Genomic DNA, 6,525 nt, shown 5'->3' on the forward strand with positions numbered 1-6,525 from the left:
CTCTAGATGGATATGAAGCACTGTTGTCACTTGTCCTCAGGTGAGGATAAGCATGTGCTGCTCTACCTCCAGCAGGTATATCTCTAGATGGACATGAAGCACTATTGTCACATGTCCTCCGGTGATGAGCATGTGCTGCTCTACCTCCAGCAGGTATATCTCTAGATGGATATGAAGCACTGTTGTCACATGTCCTCAGGTGATAAGCATGTGCTGCTCTACCTCCAGCAGGTATATCTCTAGATGGATATGAAGCACTGTCATCACATGTCCTCCGGTGATAAGCATGTGCTGCTATACCTCCAGCAGGTATATCTCTAGATGGATATGAAGCACTGTTGTCTCATGTGCTCCAGTGATAAGCATGTGCTGCTCTACCCCCAGCAGGTATATCTCTAGATGGGTATGAAGCACTGTTGTCACATGTTCTCCAGTGATGAGCATGTGCTGCTCTACCTCCAGCAGGTATATCTCTAGATGGATATGAAGCACTGTTGTCACATGTCCTCCGGTGATGAGCATGTGCTGCTCTACCTCCAGAGGTATATCTCTAGATGGATATGAAGCACTGTTGTCACATGTCCTCTAGTGATGAGCATGTGCTGCTCTACCTCCAACAGGTATACCTCTAGATGGATATGAAGCACGGTTGTCACATGTCCTCCAGTGATGAGCATGTGCTGCTCTGCCTCCAGCAGGTATATCACTAGATGGATATGAAGCACGGTTGTCACATGTCCTCCAGCGATAAGCATGTGCTGCTCTACCTCCAGCAGGTATATCTCTAGAGGGACATGAAGCACTGTTGTCACATGTCCTCCGGTGATGAGCATGTGCTGCTCTACCTCCAGCAGGTATATCTCTAGATGGATATGAAGCACGGTTGTCACATGTCCTCCAGTGATGAGCATGTGCTGCTCTACCTCCAGCAGGTAGATCACTAGATGGATACGAAGCACTGTTGTCACATGTGCTCCAGTGATGATAAGCATGTGCTGCTCTACCTCCAGCAGGTATATCTCTATATGGACATGAAGCACTGTTGTCACATGTCCTCCGGTGATGAGCATGTGCTGCTCTACCTCCAGCAGGTACATCCCTAGATGGATATGAAGCACTGTCGTCACATGTCCTCCAGTGATGAGCATGTGCTGCTCTACCTCCAGCAGGTATATCTCTAGATGGATATGAAGCACTGTTGTCACATGTCCTCTAATGATGAGCATGTGCTGCTCTACCTCCAACAGGTATACCTCTAGATGGATATGAAGCACGGTTGTCACATTACCTCCAGCAGGTATATCTCTAGATGGATATGAAGCACTGTTGTCACATGTCCTCCAGTGATGATAAGCATGTGCTGCTCTACCCCCAGCAGGTATATCTCTAGATGAATATGAAGCACTGTTGTCACATGTGCTCCAGTGATGAGCATGCGCTGCTTTACCTCCAGCAGGTATATCACTAGATGGATATGAAGCACGGTTGTCACATGTCCTCCATGGATGAGCATGTGCTGCTCTACCTCCAGCAGGTATACCACTAGATGGATATGAAGCAGTGTTATCACATGTCCTCCAGTGATAAGCATGTGCTGCTCTACCTCCAGCAGGTATATCACTAGATGGATATGAAGCACGGTTATCACATGTCCTCCAGTGATAAGCATGTGCTGCTCTACCTCCAGCAGGTATATCTCCAGATGGATATGAAGCACTGTTGTCACATGTCCTCCGGTGATGAGCATGTGCTTCTCTACCTCCAGCAGGTACATCTCTAGATGGATATGAAGCACTGTTGTCACATGTCCTCAGGTGAGGATAAGCATGTGCTGCTCTACCTCCAGCAGGTATATCTCTAGATGGATATGAAGCAGTGTTATCACATGTCCTCCGGTGATAAGCAGTGGTGGCTGGTGACATTTGAAAGTGGTGGGGCGTAAAAAAAGGGTCTAAATGTGTTTTGTGTCATAGCGAGCCTGATTGACTAAAGGGGAACTGCATGACCCTCACGCCAAGGAAATTTTGAAGAACAAAAAAAAAAGGCCCAAAGGATGCAGGTTAAACCACATTTCAGAAAGCAAGAATATTTATAAAAGTAGGTAGGATATGTAGACTTGAAATAATTAAACACATTTAAAACTGTCCCATATCGTGCTTCATTCCTGCTTGCACCCGTGCCATCCATTTAGCCTGACTGCATTATTTTAAAAGAAAAGGGAACATTGGCGTTAGCCGCCTGACCTTATTGCCAAAGAAAGATGAACTATATGTCACCTCAGGTCTCCATTATGGCCAAAGATTGGGTGGCGAAAACAGTGACCAAGTCTCCATAACCACACTCTCTCAGATGCATTGAATTAGTTATATAGCGCCACTCATACCAGTGCAGGGTGTCTGAGCACTTTGCATCACACGCATATTACACACAGACATTCAATCATTCATGTGTAAATCACTGTGTAGGAAATGTTACGTAAGCCAAAGGACTAAAAGTGTAGGAGTCACATGTCATCCATACTGGTAGGCAGCATAGTTTAAGAGTGCTTGGTGTGGAGAAGCACAAACTCAGAGTCGAAAAAGAAACAGCATAGTTGGGAGTTTTCTTTAATAATAAGAATCGATTTCTAGCCAAATTAACCCTTTTTGCAACATTGATCAATGTTCTGTACTTTGCAGCGTGTATGCAGTTCTAGGATGAAAGTTAATACCTCACTATTCTATATTAGGACTAAGGACTTTAAATTATACATTGCAAGTAACCTGCTGATCTGTTTACATCTGTAATCTACATGGTACACGTTCTCTGCAGCAGGCATATTAACCCTCTGCACTAACTTCACCTAAGTCAAAACCACAACTATACAAAATGCTGATCTCTCTCTCCAGGAAGATAATTAATCACACGATATTCTCAGAGAAGAAAAGGTCTATTGGTGTGTGTATGAGGTGACGTAGACGCCTTCACGCGCGCACCGCTCCTCGGCTGCAGCCTTTTCCATCCGCCAATACAAGCGACACAACTTCCACACAGAGCTGAAATTATGAGAAATGAACCTTTGTTTCCATCAGAAGAACGCGCCATCACTCTGGCAGTTTTTTCCAAAAAGCTTCCATTTACAATTCTTTGTTATCGAAACGGAATGGCTTGATGAGAATTAGAAGCAATGGCGGCACGAGTTATCTTGACATTTATGTGAGGCCTGGTAATTGCGGGGTGAAAGAAACGCTGCAGCAGGTGCATCAAAGGCATAATAAACTTTCAAACACGGCGCCCCCAGGATTCCAGCACCCGGTGCGGTGGCACCGATCGCACCGCCCTAAAGCCGGCCCTGACTGGCATTGATACGGCACCGGAGGGTCTAAAATAGTAATGAATGTACATAACTATTTTAGGCCTAAGGAGGGCCTAAAATAGTTTTGTACATTCATAACTTCACAGTAACGGCCGGCATGATGGGGGTGGGGGTCGTCACGGGGGGTGGAGGCGGGTGGGAAAGAATATTATAAAACTTACCATCCTCGTCCTGCAACATCTTCTGGATGCGTTCCAACTCCCGCTCCGTCCTGCAAGACCGCAGCTTCTGGATGCCTCCAAACTGCCGCTCCCGCCGTCCTGAAGCTCTCGTCGTCATGTCGTCATGTCGTCATGAATGAAAGGCAGCCTACCTCCCTCCGCTCTGCCAATCACAACGCTGAGGCGCAGTAGAGAGCGCCCCAGCCGGGACCATTTTCGCTATGTAGAGTGGGCGCCGTGGGCGGTGCTGCTCGAGGGCATGGGGGGAGTGGCTTGCCCAGTGTTGTGCATACGGACTGTTTGATCGGCCCCAGGGCCGGCCAAACAGTCCCTATGCACAACACTGGGCAAGCCACTCCCCCCTGCCCTCAAGCAGGACCGCCCACCCCCGATCAGGCACTTCTGCTTTCTCGCAGTGCGAGAAGGCAGAAACATAAATGGTAGTTATTACCATTTATGTTTCTGCCTTCTCGCACTGCGAGAAAGCAGGGGGGCGGCGCCCAAACGCCCGTATGGAGGAGCCGCCACTGGTGATAAGCATGTGCTGCTCTACCTCCAGCGGGTATATCAATTGATGGATATGAAGCACTGTTGTCACATGTCCTCCAGTGATAAGCATGTGCTGCTCCACCCCCAGCAGAGACATCTCTAGATGGGTATGAAGCACTGTTGTCACATGTTCTCCAGTGATGAGCATGTGCTGCTCTACCTCCAGCAGGTATATCTCTAGATGGATATGAAGCACTGTTGTCACATGTCCTCCGGTGATGAGCATCTGCTGCTCTACCTCCAGAGGTATATCTCTAGATGGATATGAAGCACTGTTGTCACATGTCCTCTAGTGATGAGCATGTGCTGCTCTACCTCCAGCAGGTATATCTCTAGATGGATATGAAGCACGGTTGTCACATGTCCTCCAGTGATGAGCATGTGCTGCTCTACCTCCAGCAGGTATATCACTAGATGGATATGAAGCACGGTTGTCACATGTCCTCCAGTGATAAGCATGTGCTGCTCTACCTCCAGCAGGTATATCACTAGATAGATATGAACCACGGTTGTCACATGTCCTCCAGTGATAAGCATGTGCTGCTCTACCTCCAGAAGGTATATCTCTAGATGGACATGAAGCACTGTTGTCACATGTCCTCCGGTGATGAGCATCTGCTGCTCTACCTCCAGCAGGTATATCTCTAGATGGATATGAAGCACGTTGTCACATGTCCTCCAGTGATAAGCATGTGCTGCTCTACCTCCAGCAGGTATATCACTAGATGGGTATGAAGCACGGTTATCACATGTCCTCCAGTGATAAGCATGTGCTGCTCTACCTCCAGCAGGTTTATCTCTATATGGACATGAAGCACTGTTGTCAAATGTCCTCCGGTGATGAGCATGTGCTGCTCTACCTCCAGCAGGTACATCCCTAGATGGATATGAAGCACTTTCATCACATGTCCTCCAGTGATGAGCATGTGCTGCTCTACCTCCAGCCGGTATATCTCTAGATGGATATGAAGCACTGTTGTCACATGTCGTCTAATGATTAGCATGTGCTGCTCTACCTCCAACAGGTATACCTCTAGATGGATATGAAGCACGGTTGTCACATTACCTCCAGCAGGTATATCTCTAGATGGTTATGAAGCACTGTTGTCACATGTCCTCCAGTGATGATAAGCATGTGCTGCTCTACCCCCAGCAGGTATATCTCTAGATGAATATGAAGCACTGTTGTCACATGTGCTCCAGTGATGAGCATGCGCTGCTTTACCTCCAGCAGGTATATCACTAGATGGATATGAAGCACGTTTGTCACATGTCCTCCATGGATGAGCATGTGCTGCTCTACCTCCAGCAGGTATACCACTAGATGGATATGATGCACGGTTGTCACATGTCCTCCAGTGATAAGCATGTGCTGCTCTACCTCCAGCAGGTATATCACTAGATGGATATGAAGCACGGTTGTCACATGTCCCCCTGTGATAAGCATGTGCTGCTCTACCTCCAGCAGGTATATTTCTAGATGGATATGAAGCACTGTTGTCACATGTCCCACGGTGATGAGCATGTGCTGCTCTACCTCCAGCAGGTATATCTCTAGATGGCTATGAAGCACTGTTGTCACATGTCCTCAGGTGATAAGCATGTGCTGCTCTACCTCCAGCAGGTATATCTCTAAATGGATATGAAGCACTGTCATCACATGTCCTCCGGTGATAAGCATGTGCTGCTCTACCTCCAGCAGGTATATCTTCAGATGGATATGAAGCACTGTTGTCACATGTGCTCCAGTGATGATAACCATGTGCTGCTCTACCTCCAGCAGGTATATCTCTAGATGAATATGAAGTACTTTTGTCACATGTCCTCCAGTGATAAGCATGTGCTGCTCTACCTCCAGCAGGTATATCTCCAGATGGATCTGAAGCACTGTTGTCACATGTCCTCCGGTGATGAGCATGTGCTTCTCTACCTCCAGCAGGTACATCTCTAGATGGATATGAAGCACTGTTGTCACATGTCCTCAGGTGAGGATAAGTATGTGTTGCTCTACCTACAGCAGGTATATCTCTAGATGGATATGAAGCAGTGTTGTCATATGTGCTCCAGTGATGAGCATGTGCTGCTCTACCTCCAGCAGGTATATCTCTAGATGGATATGAAGCACTGTTGTCACTTGTCCTCCAGTGATAAGCATGTGCTGCTCTACCTCCAGCAGGTATATCTCCAGATGGATATGAAGCACTGTTGTCACATGTCCTCCGGTGATGAGCATGTGCTTCTCTACCTTCAGCAGGTACATCTCTAGATGGATATGAAGCACTGTTGTCACTTGTCCTCAGGTGAGGATAAGCTTGTGCTGCTCTACCTCCAGCAGGTTTATCTCTAGATGGACATGAAGCACTATTGTCACATGTCCTCCGGTGATGAGCATGTGCTGCTCTACCTCCAGCAGGTATATCTCTAGATGGATATGAAGCAGTGTTGTCACATGTCCTCAGG

The sequence above is a fragment of the Triturus cristatus genome, chromosome 1_1 (assembly GCF_964204655.1).
Source record: "Triturus cristatus chromosome 1_1, aTriCri1.1, whole genome shotgun sequence".
Lineage (NCBI taxonomy): Eukaryota > Metazoa > Chordata > Amphibia > Caudata > Salamandridae > Triturus > Triturus cristatus.